The sequence below is a fragment of the Loxodonta africana genome, chromosome 2 (genome assembly GCF_030014295.1).
Source record: "Loxodonta africana isolate mLoxAfr1 chromosome 2, mLoxAfr1.hap2, whole genome shotgun sequence".
In the NCBI taxonomy this organism is placed as follows: domain Eukaryota; kingdom Metazoa; phylum Chordata; class Mammalia; order Proboscidea; family Elephantidae; genus Loxodonta; species Loxodonta africana.
The window spans coordinates 84,338,550-84,353,187 of NC_087343.1; the positions used below are offsets into that span (position 1 = coordinate 84,338,550).

At 37.7% G+C, this 14,638-nt stretch overlaps 1 long non-coding RNA gene across 1 annotated transcript; it reads right to left on the reverse strand.

Moving 5' to 3' along the window:
* Positions 1–941: 941 nt before the first annotated feature.
* LOC135228345 (uncharacterized) lies at positions 942–14,616 on the reverse strand. The gene is made up of 3 exons (XR_010318789.1): positions 14,373–14,616; positions 8,894–8,982; positions 942–2,041 (listed from the first exon to the last, which is right to left on the reverse strand). It is a non-coding gene; the product is annotated as an uncharacterized LOC135228345 (long non-coding RNA).
* Positions 14,617–14,638: the final 22 nt, after the last annotated feature.

Sequence of the window (14,638 nt, forward strand, 5' to 3'; positions counted from 1 at the left end):
GACCACATCTACAAAGAAATAGTGATTTTAAAAAATACCTCACATGTGTCCCATGTATATAAAGATAAAGGAACAATAAAGTCAAATTTATAGGTGTATTCCAGGCAGTCAGGTAAAATTCATTAGCCAGAAATACTGTAAAACTAGAATTTATGTATACAGATTTCAAGTTCTTGCTATTGAAGAGTTATAAATTATTCCAAGGCCAAGGGTTTACTATACAATTGATTATATTCATAATAATCCAATCCAATCATGCATCCCTGAGGTTATTATATTCAGATTACCTTGACTGGATTTGGGATGTTTATAAAACTTTAAAATCACATATTATCTGAAAATCTCTTCTTCTTGTTGTCGTTAGGTGTTGTTGAGTCGATTCTAACTCATGGCAACCCTATGGATGACAGAACGAAACAGTGCCCCGTCCTGCACCATCCTTACAATTGTTGTTATGCTTGAGCCCATTGTTGCAGACACTGTATCAATCCACCTCGGTGAGGGTCTTCCTCTTTTCTGCTTACCCTGTACTTTGCCAAGCATGATGTCCTTCTCCAGGGACTGATCACTCCTGACAACATGTCCAAATTATGTAAGATCCAGTCTCGCCATCCTTGCTTCTAAGGAGCATTCTGGTTGTACTTCTTCCAAGACAGATTTGTTCGTCCTTTTGGCAGTCCACGATATATTCAGTATTCTTCGCCAACACCACAACTCAAACACATCAACTCTTGTTTGGTCTTCCTTACTCATTGTGCACCCTTCACATGCATATGATGCGATTAAAAATACCATAGCTTGGGTCAGGCGCACCTTAGTCTTCAAGGTAACATCTTTGCTCTTCAACACTTTAAAGAGGTCCTTTGCAGCAGGTTTGCCCAATGCAATGTGTCTTTTGATTTCTTGACTGCTGCTTCCATGGGTGTTGACTGTGGATCCAAGTGAAACGAAATCCTTGACAACTTCAGTCTTTTCTGTTTATCATGATGTTGCTTTTGCTTATTGGTCCAGTAGTGAGGATTTTTGTTTTCTTTATGTTGAGGTGTGATCCATACTGAAGGCTGTGTGGTCTCTGATCTTCATTAGTAAGTGCTTCAAGTCCTCTTCACTTTTAGCAAGCAAGGTTGTGTCATCTGCATGATGCAGGTTGTTAGTGAGTCTTCCTCCAATCCTGATGCCCGTTCTTCATCATATAGTCCAGGTTCTCAGCATATTTGCTCAGCATACAGATTGAATAGATATGGTCAAAGGATGCAACCCTGACGCATACCTTTCCTGACTTTAAACCACTGAGTATCCCTTTTTTCTGTCCGAACAACTGCCTCTTGATCTATATGCAGGTTCCTCATAAGCACAATTAAGTGTTCTGGAATTCCCATTCTTTGCAATGTTATCCATAATTTGTTATGAGCTACATGGTCAAATGCCTTTGCATAGTCAATAAAACACAGGTAAACATCCTTCTGGTGGTCTCTGCTCTCAGCCAGAATCCATCTGACATCAGTAATGATACCCTTGGTTCCATGTTCTCTTCTGAATCCGGCCTGAATTTCTGGCAGTTCCCTGGTGATACACTGCTGCAGTGCCTTTTGAATGATCTTCAGCAAAATTTTGCTTTTGTGTGATTTTAATGGTATTGTTCTATAACTTCCACGGTCAGTTGGATCACCTTTCTTGGGAATAGGCATAAATATGGCTCTCTTCCAGTTAGTTGGCCAGGTAGTGGTCTTCCAAATTTCTTGGACTAGACAAGTGAGCACCTCCAGCGCTGCATCCGTTTGTTGAAACATCTCAACTGATATTCCATCAATTCCTGGAGCCTTGTTTTTCGCCAATGCCTTCAGAGCAGCTTGGACTTCTTCCTTCAGTACCAGTGGTTCCTGATCATATGCTACCTCTTGAAATGGTTGAGCATCGACTAATTCTTTTTGGTATAATAACTCTGTGTATTCCTTTCATCTTTCACTATTGCAACTCGAGGCTGGAATTTTTCCTTCAGTTCTTTCAGCTTGAGAAATGCCGGGCTCCGGGCAGTCTACTTCTGAAAAGAATTAGCCAGTGAAAACCTTATGAATAGCAGCGGAACACTGAAAATCTCTTAGGATGTGTAAATTCTTATTTTTTTTAAATTTATTTCATCATTATACATAACATACACATAAAGAACAAATAATATGAACATATAGGTACCTAGCTTAAGAAATAGAATATTACCAGTCTATGTCCCTCCAATATTTCATCCCTCTCCTTTCCTCCCTTTCCTTATGGGTATCCACTACTCTGAATTTTGTATTTATCATTCTCTTGGATTTCTTTAAAGTTTTACCACATATAGATATATCCGTAACAACTGATTTTTAGTTTCAAATATTTTTGAACTTTATGTAATATAAATGGAATCATAAAAGCTCTTTTCTCTTGCAACTTGCTTTTTTTTCTTGCCTCAACATACACGTTTATGAAGTTCATTGATACTGATACATATATATAGTTGTAATTTATTTTCACTGCTGTACTGTATCCCATCTCACCAGTAAACCACAATTTATTCATTTGGTTTCTTGTCAATTGATATTTGAGTTACCAGTTTTTTGCTTTTTCAAACAATGCTGGCATTAACATACTCGTACATGTCTCCTGTAACACATGGGTAAGAGTTTCTTCAGGGTATATATACCTAGGAGCGGAAATGCTGACTGCAGGGTATATACATATTCAACATTATCAGAAATGCCACAGTGTTTTCTAAAGTAGTTTTAAACAATTTACACTTCCACCAAGAGTAGTTACGTGTTCCCACTGTTTCACATCCTTATCAGTACTTGGCATTGGCCTGTTTTTAAATTTTTGCCAGAGATGTCATTCTACACATGGTTGAACATTTCTTTATATTTGTATTCTTTGATTTCATTTTTGAGTTCAACTTTAATCTCAATTGGAAGTTATCTTTCCACCATCCTTACATTGCTTCTACTTCTTATCATCTATCATTTTAAACAAATCTATAGTCCAGATGCTGAAAAAAGCACTGAATGATATTCAATTTGATTTGATGAACAATATTCATTATTTATCAGAGTAGCACCATCTGGGTAGTGCCCTGGCATAATTTGATTATTCAGGCATCACTCCCATTCCCTTTCCTTTAATTCCATCCATTTACCTCCCATAAACATCAAGTTGACTGAAGGATCAAGTTCATGTGACTTCCATACTGCAATACCTAAAAAGAGACTGGCCTCTAATGTTCATAAGTATAATATCAAGATATAAATCTTGTTATGTGTTTGGAATTTGGAGCCAATTGCTGAATTCTGTGACTGCTCTAACTAAAAATCTAAACTTCAATTCAGTGAGAACTGCTGTTATTTGTTATTATTAATGCTGAAGTTCACTTTAGGGTTCTCTTCTTATGGTAGCAACCAAGGTGTTCAGGTATACAGGGGAGTGAATCAGAGAATACCTCTTACTCAGGCATTCTATGCATATGTTCAGCTTTACTCAGAAATAAGGGGCTGGCAACTTTGTTTGGAATGGTGGTCGAGAGCAAGGAGTCCTGGATATTAGTAACAGTTAAGGTTAAACATGGTAGTACTCATGAAAAGATGAAATGGACAGGTATCTGAATTGAAGGTCAACCATTTTTTTTTTTATTAACTTTTATTGAGCTTCAAGTGAACGTTTACAAATCAAGTCAAACTGTCACATATAAGTTTATACACACCTTACTCCGTACTCCCACTTGCTCTCCCCCTAATGAGTCAGCCCTTCCAGTCTCTCCTTTCGTGACAATTTTGCCAGCTTTCAACTCTATCCTCCCATCCCCCCTCCAGACAGGAGATGCCAACACACTCTCAAGTGTCTACCTGATACAAATAACTCACTCTTCATCAGCATCTCTCTCCTACCCACTGTCCAGTCCCTTTCATGTCTGATGAGCTGTCTTTGGGAATGGTTCCTGTCCTGGGCCAACGGAAGGTTTGGGGACCATGACCGCCGGGATTCCTCTAGTCTCAGTCAGACCATTAGCATGGTCTTTTTGTGAGAATTTGGGGTCTGCATCCCACTGATCTCCTGCTCCCTCAGAGGTTCTCTGTTGTGCTCCCTGTCAGGGCAGTCATCGGTTGTGGCCAGGCACCAACTAGTTCTTCTGGTCTCAGGATGATGTAGGTCTCTGGTTTATGTGGCCCTTTCTGTCTCTTGGGCTCTTAGTTATCGTGTGACCTTGGTTCAACCATTCTTAATAAATATGAAGAATTTACTCCTCACAACAAAGAAGTAGAACTATTATTTTTCTCCATGCAGACAACGAGCTGAGAGGCAGAGACGTTAAATAACTAGTCCAAGGAGCTCACGTGACTGGAATGCCATCCATGTCTAGTACATAGCTAACATGAAGATAAATACATAGGCAAATTGACTTTTTGTTTTTGAATGGTGCCAAGACTTTTATTTTTCTTATTTGATTTTAACCCTATTTCTATTTTCTATAAACCAGGAGCCCCACTTCAAGGTTCTATTCTTAGATTTCTGGCAGTTGGACATCTACTCAGATGATCTGTATTTCAGTCTTTTTTCTTTTCAAAGTACTTACTTGTAGGTGGCAGTGTTAGTTTTAAACTACTTTGCATTCTTCTGGGGAAGATTAGAAAAAGCCATCTGGATAGCATCACCCTGAAAAATTCTTCTCTGAGTGGAACTTCCTTAAGAAAATATTGTAAGAGAAGAGGGTGTGGTAAAGATAGGCAGAATACAAACAGAAAGATTTAAATTCCAATAGCTATGAGAATTACCTTTCTGTAAAATAAACTCACTTTTCTTCCAGCCCAAATTATCTTTTGAGGAAAAGATTCTTTTGAATTAGGCCCTGTTCCTTGACAATATTTTCCAGCTCCTGTTGTTGCCTTGCTCACATATTGTTTATTTGGTCTTGAACTTTGGGCTACTTTTTTAAAATTATAATTTCTGTTCAGGCTTCCTTACTGTTCCCTCACCCTCACTCCCCGCCCCACACCAAATAGTGACATTCTTGTTGTAACAATTTGCCTAGAACGGAATCTGGAAAATAGTGGGCATTGAATAAATATTGGTTGATTGAATGAGTGAATGAATGAAAGTCTATTTAGGAAGTAAAGAAACAAGATCAAAGAAAGTAAACGTGAAACATGTCCTTACTGATGAATTTTGCAAAGAAGTGTTTCTGATATTGATTTTATTTTACATTGCCCTAGAATTTATTAAACTTTACATAACCTTTAAAAGTCTACATAACCATATCATTTTAGGACTCTGATTAGAAAAATGGAATATTAATCTTAAAAATGACTATTGAGTAACAAAAAAAATAAGTTTTTTTCCCAATTGACTCATTTACATTTAATTGTAGTTATTCTATCCAGTTATTGGAACCTGTTATTAAAAAAGATTCTTTAGGTCTTCATTGCCTAATAAATTACTTTTCCATTCACTGAATTTATCTTTTACTTTGAATCCTTTTGAATACTCTCATATTTTACAGTTCTTTAAAGTTTTCAAAGTAATAAAGTTAAGGACTATGGTATTTAATCATCTGTGTTAAACAAACATTTGCTGATAACAAAAAAATTAAGATATCCATTTGCATTTACTTTTATCTTCATAAAGTTAACTCTTTAAAACACTATTTTCAATCCCACAGACTTTAGTTATATCCTGAGGTTTTTTTATTTCCTTCTTAATACATTTTTGTATTTTCTAAATTTTCTCCAAAAAGCTTTCATTACTTTTATAACCACAGAAAGCAATAAATTCTATTTTTAAAACTATCTAATCATCCATTTACCACTCTGAGCAAACTGTTATTCAAATTTATGTTTTATTACAGTAATTACTGAGAGCATGGAGAACCTATGGCAGTAATTTCAACCTGAAATGTCCAAGGGCTATATCCAGGTGAATGAATAAAGAATTATATTCATAGTGTATTCATGGAGAATTTTCAATTGCCTTCTTTGATTGTGCTCTCTATTCTCAGGCAATTTCTAAGTTAAAATTACATGCTGATATACTTAAGATGATTTGGTACATATTAATTTATTTCCTTTTCTTTCTTTAATAAATCTATGGTTTTCTGACATGTAAAATGAGAGGCAGGGATAATTGCTAAACTTCTTTTCACCTCTAATGCTCTATTACCTTTGAACAATAAATTCATTAGAACTGATAGAATAGTGTATTTTGAATTCCCATGAACACTGTTCAACTCAATAGCCAGTAAACATTCTCAAAATGCATATAGAAGAACACATTTTGAAAGTGTACCCATACATGAAGAGGATCATACTGGATAGTGAGAAGTAGATAAATTTGGAGAGTCTTAATACTATAATCATCTAACTCTATCCATACAAAGCCTATTTAGACCTTGGAAATATACCTCTGCTTTCAGCCACTCCTTCCTAAGTGGAAAGACATCTGTGTATCTCCATGCGCCATCACTTAAAGAAGAGCAACTTCCTAGCGTTTCTTTCAATGCTCTGTTTCTCCAGCTATAGAATCCTGCTTGCAAGATGAATTCCATTAAATGAAATCCTATCCAGTTACTTCATGACTTTCATGTACATCATTCAGATTATTCCAGATGTCTCCTGCCCTGTTTTTAGAAGAGGCAGTAGTCTTTGGGTGGGTTATCAATAAAAATAGTTAGAAGCCAATATATTACAGCCGTCTTCTTTTCAAAGACCGTTTTCCAGTCCTCTGAAGGGAACCAATATAACTTAGTAGTTAAGCAGTTAAAAATAAGAGGCTTGGAAATAAATAAACCTAAATTTGTATACTAGCTGTATTTTTTTTTTACTACTGCCTGTCTGTGGGCTAGTTACTTTATAGCTCTGATCTTCAGTTTTGTAATTTGTAAAAAAGGGATAATAATAGAACCCCTAATTACATGGCATACATAAAGCATTTAGCATCCCATTCAGTCAACCAATGTTTATTGAGCACCAACATGTGCAAGGCACTGTGCCAAGCTCCTTTCTAACTCCTGCTCTTTTAAGTCTCAACTTGAATGGCACTTTCTGAGGGAAAGCTTGCTTGACTCCCCCCTGTTATTTGGTTCAGGTCCCCTGAGAAGGGAACACAAAGACAGGATTACATATGCAGGAGATTTACTGCCCATTAGAGGAGTCCTGCAGCCTGCACTGAAGTATTAGCACCAGTACCTCCACTGTGCTCAGTCATTGGTTGTTCTTAGCTCAGGAGAAGTATGGTAAATCCAGGGGGGCAACAGCTGGGGCTGTCAGTCAACTATGCTCTCTACACAGGAGATCTGAGTGGTGTATTTCCACGGCTGTCACACCCTCCATAACAGGCTCAATCTCCCAATTTTTCACTGTCATGGATTGAATTATGTCCCCTAAGAATATGTGTCAGCTTGGCTAGGCCATGATTCCCAGTATAGTGATTGTCCACTATTTTGTCATCTGATGTGATTTTCCTATGTGTTGCAAATTCTATCTCTATGATGTTAACGAAGTCCTATAGTTGGCAGTTGTGTTAAGGAGGCAGGACTCAATCTACAAGATTAGGCTATGCCTTAAGTCAATCTCTTTTGAGATATAAAAGAAAGAAGTGAGCAGAGAGACATGGGGATCTCATACACACCAAGAAAGTACTGCCAGGAGAAGAACACATCATTTGGACCCGGGGTCCCTGTGCTGAGAAGCTCCTAATCCAAGGAAGGATTGAAGTCAAGGAACTTTCCCCACAGTTGACAAGGAGAGAAAGCCTTCCCCTGGAGCTGACAAACTGAATTTGAACTTCCAGCCTACTAGACTGTGAAAGAAAAAACGTCTGTCGAAGTCGTCCACTTGTGGTATTTCTGTTATAGCAGCACTAGATAACTAAGACATTCACTCTTACAGCAACCAGTATTTTTCTTTTTACAGTTAACACCCTTAAAATAAAAATTTTGTTTTCTAATTTTTTTTAAAGTTATTCTTTCTCTCTGAAATGTGAGCCACATGAAGGCTGAGACATGTCAATCTTGTTTATCACTGTATCCTCAGGGCTTAACTCAATACCTGGCACATAACAGATAGAAAATACAATCATAGCCATTATTTTCATCCACTCTGTATTTTTTACACATTAGCATTTCCATTGTAATTTTCCATTACAAATGGGAGTTTACATGTTATCACATTTTATACTGCAGTGTAAATTGGAGATTTCAGTTTATTTTCTCAGGAGCATCTTTATTTTCAACGTATAGCAAAGCTTTACCCAAAGTGGTGAAGCTTTGAAGATAGACTTTTGAAAGTACATGTGTGCACAAGGACAGTAAAGCTCCAAGGACCTCATTGTAAATTCTTTATAGTTTTTTCAGTGAGTAGATCCTGGTACCTTCTCTCTTCTAGGCCAAGAGAGCCCTACAGGCTGCTGATTGTCAGCATGTCTCTAAACGACATTCCTCCTTACCCACATCTCCTCTCCAGAAAGCAAAATTTTCAGAAGATAAACTGTTGGGGGATGGGACTGGGGATGTAAGTTAATAAAGCCAGGATGAAGGAACATTGAAGAAGCTGTACTGCACAATTCACTTTTTTTTTTAACCACTTTTGATGTTTTTCATGATGTGAAATTGTGCAGTACGGATTAGTAAGCACAAGTGAACCTGTATTTACCTTGCTTACTGGGTAACCTGCCCCTGGGGCTTTTATCTTTATAAATAATTTATGTAAAATGTTTAACAAGGTGCCTACCGTATAGTAAGCTCCCAATAACTCTACTACTGATTCTTGCCAGGACTTCTGTGATACCCTACTTTCAGCCGTTTTAAAAATGTGACCCAAAGGAATTTTCAGGAGTTCATGAGGTCAAAACTATTTTCACAATATACTAAGAATTTATTTACCTTTTTCATTGTGTGACAATTGCTTTGATTGTTCAGAAGCAAACCACTGCAGACCACAATGAGATACCATCTCACACCAACTAGGATGGCTATAATAAAAAATACAGATAATAACAAGCGTTGGTGAGGATGTGGCGAAATTGTAACCCCTACATATTGCTGGTGGAAATGTAAAATGGTGCACTTTGAAAAACACTGGCAGTTTCTCAGAAAGTTAAACATAGCTATCATATGAGACAACAATTTCACTCCCAAGTATATATCCAAGAGAACTGAAAACATAAGTTCATATAGAGACTTGTACATGGTTGTTCATAGCAGCATTATTTATAATAGCCAAAAAGTTGGAACAACCCAAATATCCACCAACTGATGAACACATAGACAGAATGTGTTGTTGAAGGGGAAAACAGGCTTTGCGAGCCTGAACATGGCTGTCCTCATGCTTTCCATCAGTTCACTGCTGTTTCTGTTAGTTCACTGCTGTTTTCCAAGCCCGTTATGTGTGACCTTGCTGAGGCAGTCTTCTGTAACTCTGGTGTGAAGCCACCTTTGTCCTCGACCAATATAAAACCTCCACCCTCTACTGCTGGGTGCGGAGATCTGCTGTGGTCCTCTTGCCACCAGGGACCACTGCCTCATTTGTAAGTCTCCCTAATAAAGCTCTTTCACTGCCACACTGGAGTTGCCGGCTTCTTTCTTCAGTCTCTAAGCACCCTCCAATTTTGGAGGCAAATTTCAAGTTACTGCTTCATGCCTACACAGTTATATCCTTACAATAGAATATTATTCAGCTATGTAAAAGAATGAAGTACTGATATATACTATAACACGGATGAACCCTGAAAATATTTTGCTAAATGAAAGCAGCCAGATACAAAAGGCCAAATATTGTATGATTCCATTTATATGACATGTTCAGAATAGGCAAATCCATAGAGATAGTCAATAGATTAGCAGTTGCCAAGGGCTGAGAGAAGGGGAAAATAGGAAGTGACTCCTAATGTGTTCTGGGTGATGAAATTTTGGAATTACATAGTGGTGATGGTTGCACAACTTTGTGAATATACAAAGAGCCACTGGATTGTACATTTTAAAAGGGTATGTGAAGTGTATCTCAAATTAAAAAGAAAGCAATGGTGACTAAAGCTGTTGATTCTTTACTACAAATAAAGGTTTCTCAACCTCAGCATTACCGGCATTTTAGAGTGGATAATGATTGCTGTGGGTAAGCGTCCTGTGAATTGTAGGACGTTTAGCAGCATCTTTGGCTTCTCACTAGATACCAGAAGCACTGCCAAGCCCCCCAGTTGTGATAACCAAAAATGTCTGCTGACATTACCAAATGTCCCCAGACCAAAACTGTCTCCAGTTGAACACCACTGGCATGAATCAAGTATTTCTATTCTTCAGTGGCATTAACTTGCAGTTTAAAAAAATTCCAGTTTTACTGTGAATGTCCTTGATGAAGCAATAAAAAATTAATTTTATTAAATCTTGGCCTTTGAACACACATCTTTTAAAATACTGTATAACAAAACTGAGAAAGTATTCATAAACCATTTCTGCTACATGCCAAAAAACTACAATTGTCTTGAAGAAAAGTTCTTGTAGGATTGAGTTGCAAGCTGAACTAGCAGCTTTTATCACAGAACACCATTTTTATTGGAAGATTTATTGAGAAACAGGTTTTTCAAACTTAGGTGTTTGGCAGACATTTTCTTGAAAATAAATGAAACTGTCAGTTCAGAGAAAACAACTGACAATACTGTTATCATCATATAATGGGGCTTTTAAGCAACAATCAGAATTTTGTAAAAGCTGTATTGCCACTGTGATCTTGACAGCTTCCCAATACTTAAACATTCTTCTGATGTGATCAGTAGTGATGTTAAAAAATATGAGTTTTTGATATTGTAGAATGAAACGTGTCAACATTTGGAAGATGTGTGTAACTCAGTGAGCAATACTTCCAAATGACCACTGTAGGCTATTACAAAGTCGTGCATGGTTTAAAAGATTTATTCAGAACGCAAGAAGGACCAGTAGGTTTTCCTGATTTGTTAAAAAAAATTTAACAGCTGTCTGGAGGTATAATTGACACATAACTGCACATGTTTTAACATATGAACACATCTATGAAACTATCACAAGATAATCACGAGTACCACTCCCAAGTTTCTTTGTCCTCCTTTGTGATCACTCCCTCTTTTCTTTCTCCCCGCCTCCTCCCATCTTCCAGTGTATCACTGACTTGCTTTTTCTCAATATAGTCTGCATTTTCTGTAGTTTTACATAAATGGAACCACACCGTATGTACTGCTTTTGTCTATTTCATTTGGCACAATTATTTTGAGATTCATCCATTAACATTGCATGTATTAATAGTTAATTTATTTTTATGGCAAGTAGTGTCCTATTGTTCTATAGTTTGGTTATACCATAAATTGGTTATCCATTTACCCGCTGATGGACATTCACATTGTTTCCAGTTTTTCGCTATTACAAATAAATTGCTATGAACTTTGCTGTACAAGCATTTGTGTAGACATATGCTTTCACTTTTCTTGGGTAAATACCTAGATGTGGAATGGCTGGATCACATTTAAATGTATGTTTAGTTTTTTAAGAAACTGCCAAAGTGTTTTTCCAAAGTAGTTGTGCCATTTTACATTCTCATCAGCAGTGTATGAGAGTTCCAGTTGCTCTACATTCTGGCTAACACTTGGGATATTCAGTCTTTTTCATAATACCACCATAAGAGATAGGTAGTGGCATTTCATCCTGGCTTTGATTTGCATTTCTCTATCTTTTCATATGCTTATTTGCCATCTGTATGGCCTTTTTGGTGAAAGGTTTATTCAAACTTTTTGCTCATTTGTTTATTGGGTTATTTTCTAATTATTGATTTATCAGAGTTTTTATATACATCCTGGATACAAGTTCTTTACCAGATAGGTGATGTGAAAATCTTTTCAGTTTGTAGCAGTCTTTTCATTCTCTTAACAGTGTCTGTTGAATGGAAGTATTTAATTTTGATGATGTTCAATTTACCAATGTTTTCTGTTAAGGATAGTGCTCTTGGCAGATTTTAAATGTTAAATTTAGGTCTATGGTTCATTTTTTACATATGACATGAAGTTTCTGTTTGTTTTTGATTATGGGTATCCACTTGTTTCAGCATTATTAGCTGAAAAATCTATTCTTTCTCCACTGAATTGCCTTCGGCCTTTGTTGAAAATCATTTGACCACATATACATGGGTCTTTATTTGAATTCTCTGTTGTTTCATTGATTTGTTTTTCTCTCTTTACATTGATTTCACACTATGTGGATTACTGTAGCTTCATAATAAGTCTGGAGATCAGGCAGTATAAATTCTCCAACTTTGTTCTTTATTTTCAAAGCTGTTCTGGTTGTTCTAGATCCTTTGAATTTCTGTAAAAATTTTAGAATCATTTTATCCATTACTACAAAAAAATCTTTCTGGGATTTTGATTGGGATTGCTGAATGTATAGGTCAATTTGGGGAATTTTGTCCATTGATCAATTCTTTTCACAATGCAGAAAGCATCAAAAGAATTTGGAAAGAATACACAGAGCCACTGTACTAAAAAGAATTGATCAATGGGCAACCACTTCAGGAGGTAGCATGTGATCAAGAACCAATGGTACTGAAGGAAGAAGTCCAAGCTGCACGGAAGGCATTGGCAAAAAACAAGACTCTAGGAATACCAACTGAGAAGTTTCAACAAATGAATGCAGTGCTGGAACTGCTTACTCTTCTATGCCGAGAAATTTGGAAGACAGCTACCTGGCTGACTGACTGGAAGAGATCCACATTTGTGCCCATTCCAAAGAAAGGTGATCCAACAGAATGCAGAAATCATCGAACAACATCATTAATATCACATGCATGCAAAATTATGCTGAAGATAATTCAAAAGCAGCTGCAGCAGTATATCAATTGGGAACTACCAGAAATTCAAGACAGATTCAGAAAAGAAGGCAGAACCAGGGATATCATTGCTGATATCAGATGGATCTTGGCTGAAAGCAGAAAATACCAAAAGGTGTTTACCTGTGTTTTATTGACTATGCAAAGGCATTCGACTGTGTGGATCATAACAAATTATGGATAACACTGTGAAGAATGGGAATTCCAGAACACTTAATTGTGCTCATGAGGAACCAGTACATAGACCAAGAGGCACTCGTTCAAACAGAACGAGGGGATACCGCGTGTTTTAAAATCAGGAAAGGCATGTGTCAGGGTTTTCTCTTTTCACCATACTTATTCAATCTGTATGCTGAGCATGACCTGAGAAGCTGGACTATATGAAGAATGAGGTATCAGGACGAAAGGAAGACTCCTTAACAACCTGTGTTATGCAGGTGACACGACCTTGCTTGCTGAAATTGAAGAGGACTTTAAGCACATACTGATGAAGATCAAAGACTACAGTCTTCAGTATGGATTACACCCCAACATAAAGGAAACAAAAATCTTCACAACTGGACCAATAAGCAACATCATGATAAATGGAGAAAATATTGAAGTTGTCAAGAATTTCATTTTACTTGGATCCAAAATCAATGCCCATGGAAACAGCAGTCAAGAAATCAAACATGTTGCACTGGGCAAATCTGCTGCAAAAAAACTCTTTAAAGTATTAAAAAGCAAGGATGTCACTTTGAGGTAAGGTGCGCCTGACCCAAGCCATGGTATTTTCAATTGCTTCATATGCATATAAAGGCTGAACAATGAAGACCAAGGAAGAATTAATGCATTACGGTGTTGGTGAAGAATATTGAATATACTGCGGACTGTGAGAACAATGAAAGGATCTCTTTTGGAAGTAGTACGGCCAGGATGCTCCTTAGAAAGAAGCCAAGATTGTGAGACTGTCTCACGTAGTCTGGACATGTTATCAGGAGAGACCAGTTCCTGGAGAAGGACATCATGCTTGGTAGAGACTCAGTGAAAAAGGGGAAGACCCTCAAAGAGATGGACTGGCACAGTGCTGCAACAATGGCCTCAAGCATAGCAACGACTGTGAGGATGGTGCAGGACCGGGCAGACTTTCTTCCTGTTGTACATAGTGCTGCTGAGTTGGAATTGAATCGAGGGCACCTGACAACAACAAAGTACTAACAGCTTTACATCAATAAATCCAAGAACCTAGGTATTTCCACAAACTATCAAAGCTCACTTAAGAAATACCGATAAATATTATAAAATTTGTGAAATTAGCTATTATTATGGGCAGAGCCCTGAGTCTGGATTTGAGAGATAAACAGGCATATTCGTCCCCAAGACCCTCTCAGTTCAGTGGAGGCAAGAAACAACAATTAAAGCTTAATGCTGATCCGGTGGATACAAGTGGTGGAAAACGGTATTGCCGAAAGCTTCGCTGGGAAGGAGTCACTGGAATGTGGTAGGAAGGACCAGCAAAACGTTTGTGAGAATAAAACCTACCGCACTTCAGCTCAGGAAGAGGCCCAGACGTAACCGTCTGCGGTTAGCTGGTTCCCTCTAGCCTCTGGAGAATCCTAACTTCTTTCCAGGAGCGCACGCAGCCGCTGAGCGTCCGCATGCGCATTCGAGCATAGAGACGGGAGAAGGGGGTTGCGGCGGCCGCCGGAAGTGTGACCTCTAGCTCCTTGCTGGCTGTTCCCATCCGGGGTCACGTCGATCTTCCGGGTGTCTCTGACAGGCTTTTCTACGCCTCTTTTTCGGCGACT